Source organism: Canis lupus, chromosome 28 (genome assembly GCF_048164855.1).
Source record: "Canis lupus baileyi chromosome 28, mCanLup2.hap1, whole genome shotgun sequence".
Classification (NCBI taxonomy): domain Eukaryota; kingdom Metazoa; phylum Chordata; class Mammalia; order Carnivora; family Canidae; genus Canis; species Canis lupus.
In genome coordinates this window covers 5,061,386-5,077,998 of record NC_132865.1, presented here as the reverse complement: position 1 = coordinate 5,077,998, position 16,613 = coordinate 5,061,386, and the positions used below count along the sequence as shown (strand labels likewise).

The 16,613-nt window shown below is 39.1% G+C and overlaps 1 long non-coding RNA gene across 1 annotated transcript in view; it reads right to left on the bottom strand.

The window, feature by feature from the left end:
* The window catches only part of LOC140619934 (uncharacterized), a 40,227-nt gene extending 26,982 nt beyond the window's left edge, over nucleotides 1-13,245 (bottom strand). Inside the window, exons 1-2 of the long non-coding RNA XR_012019698.1 lie at nucleotides 13,108-13,245; nucleotides 3,807-3,897 (exon numbers count right to left, since the gene is read on the bottom strand). This is a non-coding gene — a long non-coding RNA (uncharacterized lncRNA). The remainder of the gene's footprint in view (nucleotides 1-3,806; nucleotides 3,898-13,107) is intronic.
* Nucleotides 13,246-16,613: the final 3,368 nt, after the last annotated feature.

The following is a 16,613-nucleotide window of genomic DNA, read 5'->3' as shown; positions in this document are numbered from 1 at the left end:
AGTGTATTTATTGGATCATAGAAAAGGAATTTTTTTTCAAATTTGCCCAACTTTTTGCAAGATTAATATAAATGTCAGTTATTTTCAGAATATAGTATATATGTATTTGTATATATATATGTGTAGATATATATATATACACACATATGCATGTGCATTTATATATGAAATCTCTAGCTTTAAAGAGTGTGAAAATAGTTCTTGGGAAAGATAGCTGAAATAAATATTTAGACATTGCATCAGGATAACAATGCCATCCACAGATTATGTCAAAATCCTGGATTATGAGCAGTGACTTAGACATTTATAGTATTCATCCATTATTACACTTTTAAATGGTAACTCCTTGTTGCCCATTGGCTACTGTAGCTGGAGTCCTCATCTCTAAAGCACTTTTTTTTTTATAGAATGGGATTGATCAAATGAACACATAATGTAGAAAATGTAAAAATATGCCCAATAAATGTTAAGCTTTGAATAAATGACATCTACTCTTTTTCTTCAATATCTTTCAGTCTCATTCCTAAGTTTCTTTCTTTGCTGTGAAATTCTGACAAATTATGGAACCAACAGTTGGTACTTAGTTTAAATGGAATAATCATCAAAGGTATTCTATTGAATTAGCTACTAAAACACTTAATCCTAATCCCCAATATGTCTCATATGTGAGGCAATAAAGACAAAAATAACTTCATGCCTCTTGTAAATTTTATTCCCCAAATCAATTCTATCAATGTCACTAATGACATCTCTATATGTAAATTTGATACTCTACATTTTTGAGAATACGAACTATCTTTCCATGTTCATAAATTTGGCTCCAAATGCAGTTCTAATAGTGCTCTTCAAAATTAGAATAATCTTTTATATATTTTAGAGCAAAATTACAAAGCACCTACTTAAAATATCAAAATCATATGTAATGCTTACCTGACTTTTGAATCATTCTCAAAATTTACATATTAGATTTGGCTTCCTTGTAGGTGGGTTATTTCTTTTACTGTTCCTCTTTTGAGAATCATGATAAAACAAATAAAAAACCTTTAAACATTCATCTAACCTTTCATGGTCACTGTGTGGTTTAGCCAGATATTATCATTTTGTAATATGTATTTCTGCCCCTTCATGCTTGGGTGGGTGTTATTTCTGAAGAGGTTTAAGCCCATTTCCAAATCTCCAATCATCCATAGTTGATATTTCTTTGGAGCCTGAAAGTAAAGCCAACACAGTGAGCATGAAATCTTAAACAGCAGGATGGTACTGCGGGTCAACCCTTGTAACTCCTTCTTGCGATAAAGGGGAGAGGCTTTATGAGCACAACACAGAAAGTATTTGTGCGGCTTTTAAAAAGTCACTGCAATGGGGTATGACTTTTGGAGGCAGAGCTCGAATAGGAAGTTATTACTGCCAAGTTTATTCTGTAACTTCTCTGCTTAACTCCCTAGTCACATTGCCAAGAGAGAAAAGAGGCTACGCTTGGCCCTTTGCAGGCAACTGGAGCAGACAACTTCTCCCCTTGACTATGGGAGTTCTAACATTGCAGGAAAAGGTGGGATAAAAAAACTGGAGATGTTTCGATCTTCCTGTGGAAAACCTTGTCTTTAAAAGTTTTGGGTTGTGAACAATGTCAGGTAGATACCAAAATACACCTTACTTTCTACATATATCCTGATACAGTGAGTAATGGAGAACAGAAAAAGAGAAAGAGAGGCTGAGAATAGAATTGACTCAAGAATATTCAGTGACTAACACAGAATTTGATGAACTCAAGAGGAGACCTAGGCAAGGCTCAAGATGGATGAGATCTCTCAGCTGTTCCCATCTCATGGTTTCATTATTGCCAGAGTGAGATGGGACTAGATCCTGAGATTAATTCCAGAACCACTGTGTGGTTAGATTTGTTTGATAAAATTTCAAAATAGCAAGAGTTCAAATTCCGGCTCTTCCACCTACTAAAGTGCAAGCTACTAAATTTTAGGGTGCCTTGGTTTATCTGTAAAATGGGAATGATAACATTACTTCACTAATGATGTTATGTCATTTGGGATATTTGGTCCCATTCATTTCCTCACATATACCCGCAATGCTAGAATTCCCATGCTCATTCTTAAAAATTGCCTGCTCCAATGATTGCAATAGACAAGGAATGAATTTTTCTTTCTGAGTAGCATCATTAACGGGTTAGGAAGAAGAGTTATAAGACACCATGGCACTCAGCTTAAATAAAACAATATAAATCATACCAGTAATGTATTACTAGAGGTGTTAGAATTACCCCAGACTTTATACAAAGCACATACAATTGTGTTGGCATGTAACAACATTTAGTAAATGTTAGTGATCAGACTGTTTCAGTTTTTAATTATATTTAAGAATCAATGTAAATTTGCTGAATGATGTAGGTTGATTCTCAACAAATGTTAATCAATAGTGTTATGATCATTAAACAGTTCTAAGAGTCCACTTCAGGTATGATCAAGGGATATTATTCAAATTGCCAGCTCTAAAAGCAATGATCATCCTCAACAGTATTGAGCTTCTAGGGCTGACCAGGTGAGCAATGTCCCTTACGGATTGTAGCAGCAGAGTTAAGCTCATTCCTTCCTGGTCAATCCTTATGCTAGCAGGACCACTGGGATTGGGATCCATGTTCATTGCCTTGGAGTGGCAGTTGTGCCATGCATGTTTCTTCTTAGGGTCCTCAATTTAACTTTCAATCTCCATATTACTTTAGTGGTGAAAAATTCTTTTTATGGTTTCTAGAATATTGGAAGATTACAGGCTCTGCATATCTCCAGCAAGCAACGTTTCACTCATCCATGCTAGGCTTTCATTTCTTCCAGGATTGACTATTTTAATTTGTTCCTGGTGGCATTCCAGATTGTTTGCTAAACTGGCTGCAGATGGTTTTGAATGCTGCTGCTGCCAGCGTTCTTACTAGGACTTGATCTACAGATCATATTTCTCCCATCTTACAGTCTCTATCTTGGCTGCCTCCTAGACAGCATATGGTTTTTAAAATCCTTTTAATGACCTATAAAGCTCTCAATAGCCCTGATTCTGTTTACCTTTCTGACCTTTTAACTTTTTTACACCCCAACACAGACTCTTGAGTCATCCAATACGATGTTTCATAGCGCGAAACTGATGCTAGTGGGCTGATAATTGAGTTACGGTGCGGGCTTCCCTTGGCCAGTCCCAGGCACTGAATGAAGGGTGCAGAAAGAGCGCAGATTTTTGTGGCTAATAATGTTAGATATATTTAAGGACTAAGCAATTTTCTTGAATTCTTACCTTACCTTATTGAGATGTCTTTAGTTATTTCTTAAGTGTTTTTGTTTGTCTGTTTTTAATAATCTGGCTGGAGAAGTTAAATTAATGTGAAGGCCCCTCAAATGAGTACTTAGTGGGTGAGGTTTAGAGCAGTCATTGAATGAAAAAGTGCTGGAAGGAGACACAGCTGTGTGTAATGACCCTAGTTGTCCTTAGAAATAAAACAATATAACACATTTATCTGCTAGACCCACAGGCTGTAAAACCACAAACCGCAGCAAGGCACTTTTGGGCACCATCTGACGTGGTAGTAGGGACGATCAAATTATTCTCTGGGCATTGGAGGAGTAAAAAAAAAAAAAAAAAAACAAAAAAAAAAAACCTAACTTAGTCCGTCCTCTTCCCCATCTTAATTACCATAAGTAGCAAGCAGGATTTGTTTGCGTTTCCTTGGTTGCTTCTTATCTATCTTTTCATAACTTCTCATATAAATTTAGCCAGGAACTAAATGGAAAACTATTTTTAATACATACTGTTGTGTTTTTCTTTTTTCTTTTGGGCCGGGGTAGGGGTCAGAGTGGGTGGGATGGGTAATTATTCTTGTTTTCCAAGTGTGGGAAGCAACTGAAAAATAAGACATAGAAAACAGAGAATTAGAGGTCAAATGCAAGCTTTATTATTAAGAAATCTGAGTGACGAGTATGGCAATAGATCTTCAATCAAATCAACCTGCTAATACTTTCTCTTCCCTTAAACCTGGACTTAACTCACATGAAGGAGAGTTTGGTCTTTAGAGTAGTCATACATACCCAAATCACCACCTAGCACTAGGGCCAAGGAGGAAGAAGACAACAAGCCTCTCACCCTTTATGATTCAGTTTTTTAAGAAATTAGCTGAAAGAATTCTACTTCTGGGAATAGTGAGTTAGATTATTTGGATTATCTCCTCCTGTTGAAAACAGTAAGATATAGTTGAATGATATGCTCATTGCATATCGATTATATATAGTATGATATGTATTATATGGATAATATATATTAATGATTATATATTTTTATAATTACTAATTTATATGTAATATATATTAGTGGGAAACTGCACATCAAAGATTAAATATTTTGGAAAAGTCTAAACCTAGAAAAGCAAGCAGACGAACAGAATATCAGAGCATGAAAGCTGTTTGTTTATTCGTTTTGTGTTGTGAGGATATGTGAGAGTCACACATTCTTGGGCTTCTTGGTCTTCTGTATGTTTCTAGCCATTGGATATAGTGAAAGGACATCTTTTGGGGACAGATTTTATAATGCAGAGACCTAGATCCAAAGTAATTTGATACCCCTTTTTTTTCACAGAAATCTTATATAGTAAATGTATCAAATTTAATAAAGCATCTCATTGTCCAACAACAAAAAAACCCCAAATTAACATCAAGTTTTTATTTTTCATTTTTTAAAAATTTTATTTGAGAGAGAAAGAGCAAGAGCACACAAGCAAGGAGGAGAGGCAGAGGAGAGGGAAAAGGAGACTCCCTGCTGAACAGGGAGCCTGATGCAGGGCTTGATCCCAGGATCCTGAGAGCATGACTTGAGCTGAAGGCAGACACTTAACCGACTGAGCCACCCAGGTGCTCCTGGTTTTGTTTTTGTTTTTACAAAAGATTCTCTCCATAATTTATGACTTTGTCTCCTACATTAAGCTAGGACCTAAAAAAGTCTCACTCTGAGGAGATAAAGGCAACCCATATTTGAAAGTGTCTTCATCTTTCTTCCCAAATACAGAAAAGTCTGCTTTAGGGAGAAAAGTAGGAGAATATGAAAAAAAGGGGAAAATATCTAAGAACTTACGTGAATCTTCCTTATTATTATTATTATTATTATTATTATTATTATTAGCCCCAGGTTTGAGGTGATTCCTAATGGGTAATACTGCCAGGTATTTCTAGTAGAGGACACATTCACCCTAGGATTTAGGGAATCTCCAGGTAATGAAAACAAATGGAACAAAAGCATTGGCTGCCATCCTGCCAAAGATAAATAATTAAAAGGAAGCAAAGCAGTATAAGTGAGAACCAGCAAAAAAAGAGATTTCAAGTATTAAACTTACCAAAGATTATAAAACATCTATATTTTCTATGTTAAACAAAATAATTAACAGAATTCTGTTTCTGATTTGACAGTTTAAGCTCTATAAGACTTAGTCATTGTAAACTACTAGAAAACTGGGGAAAATGTATGAAACAATTGTTTTTAGACATTGAAAACAGTTCAGAACTATGTGCTCTGCAAGGAGGGAATCAAAGGTAGTGAGCCCCACAATCACAGCAGCTCTGTGTCTGATAGCAATTTCTGAATTGATACAAAGATAGGAAACCCAAATGGAGTTCAGCAAATTTACTTTGTTGAAACAGAGAACTTGCAAGTAGAAAGTATCCTGGAGGGTATCATGCAGAGAAAGAGCTGTAGGAATCTGCATATAGATTTCCTTCAGCCTTTGCCTTGACACTCATCTGCACGTATGTAAGGTGAAACTCCAAAGATCATGCAAATAAACCCCAAAGAGTATAAGAGGAACAATTACTAGGGAATAGTAAACTGAACAGTGTTAAAAGTCCACAAAGACTGGGAGTCATTTGAGTTTCCACCAGTTATAGTGGAGAGATCTTGTAGAATATATTAGCATCTAATTAGAAATGTAAAAAGGTAAAAAAGTAGTAGTAGGACTAAAGAAAGGCTAGAGTAAAGCTACTCTATTTTGATCCTACAGAAGTTTGAAAAGAGCCCCAGAAAAGATCAAGATCAAGCTAATTCGCAAGTACCATAACTCCTTGCCAGAACAAAGCCCATAACTCTAAAGGAATATAACAAAATCCAGTACTAAAAAATCAAATTTAGGATGTATGGGATCTAATAAAAGTTAGTAGACTTGTGAAGAAACAGGAAGAAAAAAAGGAAGAATGCTTACCTATGAGAAAAAGCAATAAACAGAAATAGACCTAGAAATGACAGAGATAACGAAATTAGCAGATAAGGATTTTAAAAGACTCCTTATCAATGAGCTCCATACCTCAAGGATTTAAAGGGAAACAACAAAAAAGTACCAAATTCAAGGTACTTACAAGACAATGGGAAATTTAACTCTGGATTTTTGATCATAGTAACAACTTTCAAAGTTTAATCTGTGATAATATTATTGCAGTTATTTTTGAAAAATTCTTTCTTTTAGAAATACATATTAAAATACAGATAAAGTGAAATGTTCTCCAGGAATTGCTTCAAAATGTTACAGGTATGGAATAAATGAGAGAAGATATTCTAAGATTGGCTGTGAGTTGATAATATTGAAGCTGTGTGAGTATTAAGTTTACTGTATCTATTTCAGTGTTCTCAGGCCCTTACGTTATTTGAGAAGAGGGCAAATGTTTTGATTAGTTTTGCTAAGTATGCATGCTTTAATTCCTAATATAACCATTTGAGGAATAGAACCTAAAAGGTAAAAAAAAAAAAAAAAGGGCAATTGGTACAAATATTTAGCAATACAAAAGTAAGTAATAGAGATAAGGAAAAATAATATTTATCACGGACAAATGCATAGTAGATATTAACGCAAATATATCAGTATTCACAGAATGCAAAGGGAATAAAAGTTAAAAGATAAAGATTTTCTGAATGAATGTTTTAAAAATCCAGTGATACCACTTAAAAGAAAAACACTTAAAATCTAAGGGTATGGAAAGGTTGAAAATCTGAAAGTGAGAATTTATACACTAGGCGAATACTTACCATTAGAAAATTTTTGTAGCCACATTAAAAATACGCAAATTAGATTTTAGATAAAATCATTAAGGGAGACAAAGAGGGTCACTTCATACTGATAAGAAGAAGATTAAATTTATCAAGAAAATATAACAATTTAAAATTTGTATGCACCTAATAACATAGCCTCAAGATATAGAAAGCAAAAATTTTCCATTTACTGAATCATAACAATTTCAAAGAATTGACATGATATAAGGAATATTTTCTGGTAAAAAGGCAAATAAAAGTTAAAAGTCAATAAAAAAAGAGAACTAGACAATTCCTAAATACTTGAGAATAAATCTTCCAGGAGTTAAAAAGAAATAAAAATAGAAATAATATATTTTGCACTAAACGATAAAGCTTTTACATGTTGAAATATACACACTGGAACTAGAGTAGTATTTAGAGAGCATTGCCTTAAGCACCTTTATTAGAAAATATGAAAGGTTAAAAGTACCCATTTCAGAAGTCTGAAAATAAACACCGAAAGAAACCCAAATAAAGAGGAAAGACTGCAATAAAGATTGGAAAATAGTGATATAGAACAGGAACATAACAATGGTGAAAGTCAAGATAAAAGATTACCGAGTGGCAGAGTATAAACTACTAAGGAAGGTCAAGAGAACTCAAACCAGTATAGCTACAGCGTTGAGCCGAGAGAAGTCACCCAACGAAGAAAGGGCCTTGGAAGAGGGTCCTCCTATAAGGATGAGGTCAGACTTCAGGGAGACATTGTGGCTACGGCCCACTCCTGTCAGAGAAATTTGCTGAGGGGCCAGGGTTGGTAAACAGGAAACCAGCCCCCATAGTGCCAGTAAAACTCACTAAGATCCTGACTGCTGGGGGGTGCTGTGAAACTCCCTGAACAGCCATCCACTGAATTGCCACCAAAACTCAATGTAGGGTGAGTGTCGTCAGGTGTCCCTGATGCTACCGGAGGATGTAAGCCACAGGAGCAAAAATCAGAAGACACTGGAAGCGGGAAGAAAAAGCCCCTTATTCCTGCAGTGGCCCCCTCCCGGGCTTTCTACTCGAAAGCTTCACACTGTGTTAGCTGGCAAAGGAGAAATATGTGCAGAGCGCGCTCCAGCATCACAGAGCTAGGACAAGGAAGGGGAAGAGACACAGCGAATCAGTCACTGACATACATGGACTGTTCTATGGCAATGAAAGGAAACAGATTGCAACTGGCCATGACATCTTTCAAATGTAATGTTACCTTAAAGAAGCAAATTTCCAAGGATGTATACACTATGATTCCATTTTATTTATTTATTTATTTATTTATTTATTTATTTATTTATTTATTTATATATTATTTTATTTATTTATTTATTCATGAGAGACACACACACGGGGAGGGGGGTGCAGAGACACAGGCAGAGGGAGAAGCAGGCTCCACACAGGGAGCCCAATGTGGGACTCGATCCCAGGCCCCCAGGATCAGGGGCTGAAGGTGGTGCTAAACCACTGAGCCACCCGGGCTGCCCTGATTCCATTTTATATCAAGTTGCAAAACAAGGGTGGTTAATACATGAAGTACGGCAAGAACATAATTGCCGTAAAGTCCCTGTCATATCTCCAGGAGGGAAGGAAACCGATGTGGTCAATAAGAGCTGCTCGGTGGTTTCAGGTGGGGGCGGTCGTACCAGCCATACCCTTGTCTTGATCTGGATGGTGAGCACAAGATGTGTGTCCTTTATAGTAATTTGTTGAATTATATTTATATATTTAATAGTGCTATTGATAGAGCTACACCAGCTTGCTGTTCAGTGTTTGCCTATTTTCATCCTTTATGTTCAACCACCTTAAATAGTTAGATGTGTTATATCTCTTTCGACAGAACTCCGGGGATTCGCTAGGTGGGGGGGCATGAGCTGAGTGTGGAAGAAACAGTGGCTCTTGGGGGCAACTCTACGTTACATTTTGATGATGAATCTCGGTGCTAGAGCCTACGGAAGTGTAAATCACTTGTGCATATAAATAAACTGGAGCTCAGAGAAGTGAGTGATTAGCACAGGATCCCATGACGACCAGGGGCCTGGACCTCACAAACCTCCAGGCTGCCAGTTCAGGGCTATTGCTATTACCCCGCGATATTTTAATGTATTTTACCTATTACGTACCTTCAGAGAAGGCGTGCTAGCATTAAGAGGAGTCTAAGTGGGAACAAGTGTTGATCCTATGCAGTTCTCTCTGTAATTTATAATTCTAAAACGTTCTGAACACCCTTAAGAGGGGCAGGCTACTTTGATCACTTTTCTTTTAGGTTATAGTCCAACAACAGAAATAAGCATATATGTAAGTTTTGTCAGACTAGATTAGTGATTCTTGGAAGCGAGGGCCATGTTTCCCACTTCTACTCTTCCCTCCACAGGGGCTATCATAATGCGGGACATGAGGAGGAGCTGCCTTTCTTCGTATTTATAGAAAAGCAGGCATGTACTGTAGAAGACCTATGGGTACATTTCCACATGCTTTTTCATTTTCTTTAACCTGAGAATTGTTTCCACTCTTTAGATAGGTTAGTTCTGTTCAAACTGGTATATTCCTCTACCAACGCCCTGAACCCACAGTTTACTCGATGTGGTCCTGATGTGGCCTAAGATTTTATGGATCCTATAGCTCTATGGGATAGTTTGGAGTTGTGTATTCACATGGATTCTTTTTTTGCTTGGAGGTGTCAACAAAATTCGAGAGCCAATTTGAGCTAAATAGCAATTACCGTCTCATGAAACTCAGAATTCTAGGAATAAAGCCAACTTCAGGCATAGCTGCATCCTAGAGATCAGAGATTATCATTAGGGGTCTTTCTTGGTCTTCTGCATGTTTCTACTTGACTTCATTCTCTAGGCAGGCTCTCTCCTTGTGGCAGTCATGGGACTGGAGTCCCTATTAGCTCCAGGGAAAAGCCTTAAGAAATACAGAGTGGCCAGTGTAGAATCATGTGATCGCATTGCAATGGCCGGCCTTGGGTGTAGTTCTCTCCCTTTTGTGTCTAGAGAAAGGCATGGTAGTTTCAATGGATGTCCACTGGGACCATAGGGATGGGACAGATGGTATTCTCCGAAAGAACAGGGTGCTATAAGCCACAGAGGGGAGCCCGACACACACAGATGGCAAACACCATAGCTTTCATAGTCCATTATGGGGTCAGGATTACTGCTCTAGGGACACCTGGGTGGTTCAGCGGTTGAGCATCTGCCTTTGGCTCAGGTCATGACCCCGGGGTCCTGGGATCGAGTCCTGCATCGGGCTCCCTGCAGGGAGCCTGCTTCTCCCTCTACCTCTATCTCTGCCTCTCTCTGTGTGTCTCTCATGAATCAATAAATAAGATCTTAAAAAAATAAAGAGATCACTACTCTAGAAAACATCATCTTATTGTAGTGTGGCCCATATATCATGCAAAGAAATGTACAAAGAATAATCTAAAAAAATATTCAGTAGGAGGAAGATTACTTAGAAAAAATAACACTTTTTGACTTGTAAGATGTTTTAATGTTTTATACAAGATTTAAAAAACAAACAAAAAAGACCTCTTGGTCTCAGGTGCTCCTAAAATTTTCTGCTGGAAATTTAAATTGGTATAACATTTCTGGAAAACAATTTTGTCATTCTATAACCAGAGACTTAAAAGACCTCGTAGAGTTTAACCTAGGTACTTAGCTAGGTAATATATCCTTCTACTATATATCCTAGATATATACATCCTAAGGAAATAATTGGCAAATTTTTATACACGAAAGATTGCGTATAAAAATGCTGATCATCAGAATATCAGAAGTGATGAAAATCAGAAAGATTACATGTACTGCAATAGGAGAATGGTTTAAAAATGTCATGGCATATCCAAATAATAGAATATTACACAACCATTACAACTTCCATATATTCAAAATGCTCAGATGAAGAATCCAGACTCAAAACTGCTCATTAAAATCCATATTTCAAAAAAAATAAAATAAAATCCATATTTCATGTTTATAAATAGGTATATTTATATGGTTATAGCAAAATGGCAACAGCTTCTTTCTGGGGAGAGAGATTACGCGTGGTTCTACATTAACATTTATATTTTTACATATATAAAATTTACATTTTATACATATTTACATTATATATATATATAATAATATTTCTATTTTTCTAAGTAGATAATCTATAGTTACCATAGATTTTTTTGGAAATTCTTTGTCTGCTGAAAACTATATCCTAGTTAACTTTAATCGTGCTATCAGACACTGTCAGTTAAACATTCCAGGCGCCTTGTCACTAGCTGGGCTATGACAGCAGTAGACTGACTCCTTCCCACGGAGCTCAGTGCAAAGGAGAACAGCTAAGAAGCTCTCAGAGCTGAGCACACAAGCGGGTTTGCGAACAAGCGAGGAGAAAGCCACTTGGACACCCGGAATGTGACAGTAGAGTCAGGGTAACAAGCATATCCCCTTCATCATTCCTAGGTGGCACTAGGGGACCTAAGCTTCCTGCGGGCAGGGTCTGTGTCCCCGTCCCCCCAGCGTGGCTGACAGGTGCAGGATGCTCAAGGAGCGGTCATCGAACACGTCCCTCTCTCCCCCCGCGTAAGTAACAACTCAACGAACTATGCCAGCGAGCCCTGAGACACTTTCTCACTCTCCACCTCTGTCTCTGAAATGTCTCAGTGTTGGCACATGTGGAGAGAGGCCTGTCGGTTTGTGTTCATGGAGAAGAGAAGGATGCACGTGAGGCCTGGAGGTTCTCCAGCTGATTCCCGCCCTCTCGGCTGCTGTGACATGGTTGTCGTGCAAATGGCACGTAAACGATGACCGAACAACACTAACATCAAACAAAAGGAGCCCGTGGATTTTCTGAGCAACCAGGAATAATTTGCCAGGTGCAGGCGTGCAGGCCGCACACTCAGGCTGCCATTCGTAAGTTCTGACATTTGGCGATAAATATTGGGAGGGGGCCACGTCAGCAGTCCTGGGGGCGGGTGAACTGCAGTTACTTGATTTATGGAGTTCCAAATCAGGACAGAAACTCCTTCCTCGCCTCGAGTACATGCAGCGATTCTTGGCAGTAGGTACGGATGGAATAGAGCTTACCTAAACCTGCTTTCCATTGACTTTGACCCTTGTGTTTGCTGCCGCTAAGGAATCGAAAATGACTAAAGGCAGCAAATAAAACCTGTGGCCAGGACATAGCTCTGCAATTGTTTGGCAAAGGTTAGGCTCACTGAGTGAATGGGGAAAGAAAAACAACCTAGGAATCCACAGATCGAAAAGATTTAAATGTGTTTGTTACAGCATGTGCCCCCAGATGCCTCCTCCTAGAGCAATTTCTGCGCAGGGGTACATGCCACAGGGAATGTATTTGGCGTATATGTAACAAATAAGGGAAATTTCACCAAACCCTTCTTGGACAAAAGCCTATTAAATATTCCCTGTCCCGGATTCTTGGGGGTGGGGGGGCACAGCAGTGTCGAGATGTCTCAGGCATTTTGGGCCGGGGAAGCACCCACGAGGGGGTTGGAATGAAATTGAGAGTGGGATCGTTGGAAATCCACAGGGTACGAGGAAAGCAGGGCAGGCTAGCTTCCAGGCACACTGCTCATTGCATGACCCACATTTAAACCGTAGCATCCTGCTGAAGTCAGGCCATGAAGGGGATGCCTGGAGGGATCCTGAACAGCAAGGGGAGGGCAGGCGGGCAAGACATGAATGCGCAGTATCCAGAGTCAAGGAAATTAATTTCCTCGCAAGGCTCACGGTCACGGGGCAGAGCCAAGAAAGCTGAAGGCAAAGGTGCAAGTTACCTGGGCAGGTAATGAGGCAGGGGGAGAAATGCATCATGCTCCTATTGGGACGCCGCTTCCTGAAGGGGGCCCCTGAGAACACCCGATGGGCACTGAGGTCCCCGTGGCATCTGCCACATGGGGGGTGCCAACGCAATGACAGCCAAGTGGGCAGAATGGGGAAAAGCGAGCCAGCAGGTAGCATCAGGCTAGAGTTGTTCTTGCTTTGCTCAAAGTAACTCAACTGTTGATTTATTTCCCACCTTGAGAGATCGGAGTCGCTCCTTTACAGCAGCAGTTCGCAAACCCAACACGCATCAGGATAACACGGGTGGCTCGTTTTGTTTGCTTGGTTTTGCTTTACTGAACATAGTTGACATGATAGCATTAAGCCATTCGGGTGTACAGCATTGTGACTTGGGATTTATACCTATTGTGAGGTGATCACCACCCTAAGCCTAGTCCACATCCGTCACTGTGCATAGTCACAATTTTTTTTTCTTTTGATGTGGACATTTATGATCGCCTCTTCGCAGCTTTCCAATAGGCCGTAGGGTATTTTTACCCAGAGTCACCATGCGGGACACGTTCCCTCCCCATGACCAATTTATTCCATAAGTAGAAATTCGTACCTTTGGACCCCATTCGGCTTGTTAAGGCTTCGGATGAGGCCGGCCTGGTTGGGCCTTGAGAAGGTGCATTGCTCAGTCACCAGGATACACAGATCCTGCCGGGCCAGGCGACAGCGGTGGAGACCTGGGGCCTCACGGCACACAGGGGCCTGGGAAGGGTTTACAGGTGGTTTTGATTCAGTGGAGGTTTGTTTTCCTGCCTCGGCTTCCCAAACGATCAATTTCATGAAAAGACTAGTAGGAGGAAGTAAGTAGAAAGTAAACATATTAATGTTTAATAATTCCTTGGAGTATGACAACTGGCAGTTTGCCTGTCATATATTTTGTTCTGCTTCATTTGTCCACCGGGACTATGGACTCAGATCCCCCGCTCGCCTCCTCTCTCTGCGGTAACCGTCTCCCTTTCCTCCAAACTCGGGTGGCAGCCCCGGGTTCTGAGAGCCTGCGGTGGTTATGTGGAGCCTCCAGCCCTCCCCGTGGTGCTCCTGCTATTGCCACCAGGGCAGCAAGGCAAATTCAAAGTGAATGACTGGCAAAGATTATACATTTCTCGGGAGACTCTGATGCCTTTTTTTGCACAACCAGCTTAATTAAGAATCCTTGGCAATATATTAACCACAAGCTTATGGATCTCAATATGCCAATCAAACATAATGAGATAAATGCAAATGTCAAAGCACAGACTCTTTGCCTAGGAATATTTAAAGGCTTAAAGCTGAATCCTCAGTCAGTTGGCAGAAAGCAATGGGAATAGCTGGGGTCTGGTGGGGGCAGGGTTTGCCCATTATAATTTAAATATCTATGGCGTGACCTCCAGGACTGAGCTACTCCGTATCTGGGTGCGGTGTCAGGGTGTGAAAATAAAGCCAAAAATTTTAGGGTGAAAACCGGACGCTGAGATAACAACCGACCACGGCAGTAATATATCCCGAGGGGCTGGCCTACTTCCAGGAATAGGGCTAGAAGTCTGGAGCCAAAAATCAAAGCCTGCATCCCAGGTCTGTCACTATAAGATCTTAGATAAGTCAGATGACATCTCTGTTCCAAATACCTTGTGAAGTAGGAAGGATAGCAGATGCTTTTACTTGATTCATAATAATGCACATCAGAAAAAAAAAAGAGTTATAATTTACTTACATTCATTTATCTTTTTAATGACCAGGTTAATCAGTGGCTAACATAGAGGACTGTCATCTCCTTGGTGTATCTGGCCCTTGGCCAGATCTGATGAACGTTTAATGGTTGGACAACTTGCAACATAAAGCTCTAGCAGATGGTTGTTAACCTGAAACGCATGTTCTGGTGGCTGAAGGGCTTGGCCTTGTGAGCTTCACCGGTGTTCACCAATTTTACTCAAGACCCGAATGTAAGTCCGGTTGGTTATCAAGTTTGCGAGGGACACAGATTTGGAAGAAATAGCTCATATCTTCTGTGAGTAAATAAAGAACCAAATATATTTTCTTTTCAGTTTGACAATAAGGTGACTTCAAAGAGTCACATTTTAATAGATATAAATGTAAGATCCCCCACCGAGATGGAAAAAAAAAAAGACTAACCCTCCCCCCCCCCCAAAAAAAAACCCAAACAAACCCAAATTCTATATAGGATAGGTGACTTCCACATGTGTGGAAAAGGTGCTAAGATTTCAATATGAAGCATTAATGTGGTTTAGCTTCTATGAAAGTTAATGTGATCTTAGTTGCCTTAATGGATGATGATACGCAGAAGAGTGACACTGTTGCCATGAATTAGCCAGACTATATCCAGACCATCAGCTCCAGTTCTGGACGCCTCTCTCTTAAGTACAGAGGAAAGGAATCGGGTTGGGGAGGGGAGGGATTTCCTATGAGGTGTGGTTGAACGAACTGAACAATTTTAGTTCCTATAAATAAAAACTGAAGGAAGAACATGAGCTCTGGTTTAAAGTGCTTGAAAGACAGTCATGGTGAAGAGAAACTACTTAATAAAATAATAAAATAATATTATTATTTATAAAATATCATTTATATTTATAAAATATAATTTATAATAAATTTATAATTTATAAAATATTATTATATACTTATAAAATATTATTATTATTTTCTGCCGGAGAGTGTAACTAGGACTAGAAGGTAACAGACAGTTGTTAGGTCAAGCAAAGAGAGACATTTTCTTAGAAAAAAAAAAAAATTCATCATGGAGACACACACACACACACACACACACACACACACACAGTTTAGAGACAAATATACTATGAAGCATGTAATTACAAATTATAGTTCTCTTCCTGTTTCCCCACCCTAATCCTTGCTGCCTAGAGGCAACCTCTTGGAACTATTTTCGTTTATTCTTCTGGTATTTTCCCGTATTTTGAAATACCGTGCATATTCTGCATTTTAAAAGAAATGCCCTCAGGGGATCCCTTGGTGGCTCAGCAGTTTAGTGCCTGCCTTTGGTCCAGGGCATAATTCTGGAGTCCTGGGATCAAGTCCCACACTGGGCTCCCTGCATGGAGCCTGCTTTTCCCTCTGCCTCCCCCCCCCCCATGAATAAATAAATAAATAAATAAATAAATAAATAAATAAATCCTAAAAAAAAAAAAAAAAAGAAATGCCCTCAAAGCATTGTCACAAATGGCAAGAGGTCATTCCTGTTTATGACGGAGTAGAAGTCCATTGTGTATAGACCACACCTTCTTTCTCATTCACCTATTGTGCACTTAAGTTCTTTCCAGGTCGTGGCTATTGTAAACGATGCTACAACATAGGGATCACATATATTTTCAAATTAGTATTTTCATTTTCTCCAGACAGATAGCCAGTAGTGAAGCTCCTTTAATTTTTTAAGGAAACTCCAAACTTCATAGTGGCAGCACCAATGTATATCACCACCAACAATGCATAAGGTTTCCCTTTTCTCCATATCCTCTCCAACACCTATTTTTTGTCTTTTTATAGTACTCATTTCTGAGAGGGGTAAGGTAAAATTTACGGTGGTTTGGATTCTCATTTCCCTGATGATTAGTGATGTTGAACATCTTTTCACATGCCTTTTGCCCATCTGTATGCTTACTTTGGAAAATATCCATTTAGATCCTCTGCCCATTTTTTATTTATTTTATTTTATTTAAAGATTTTATTTATTTATTCATG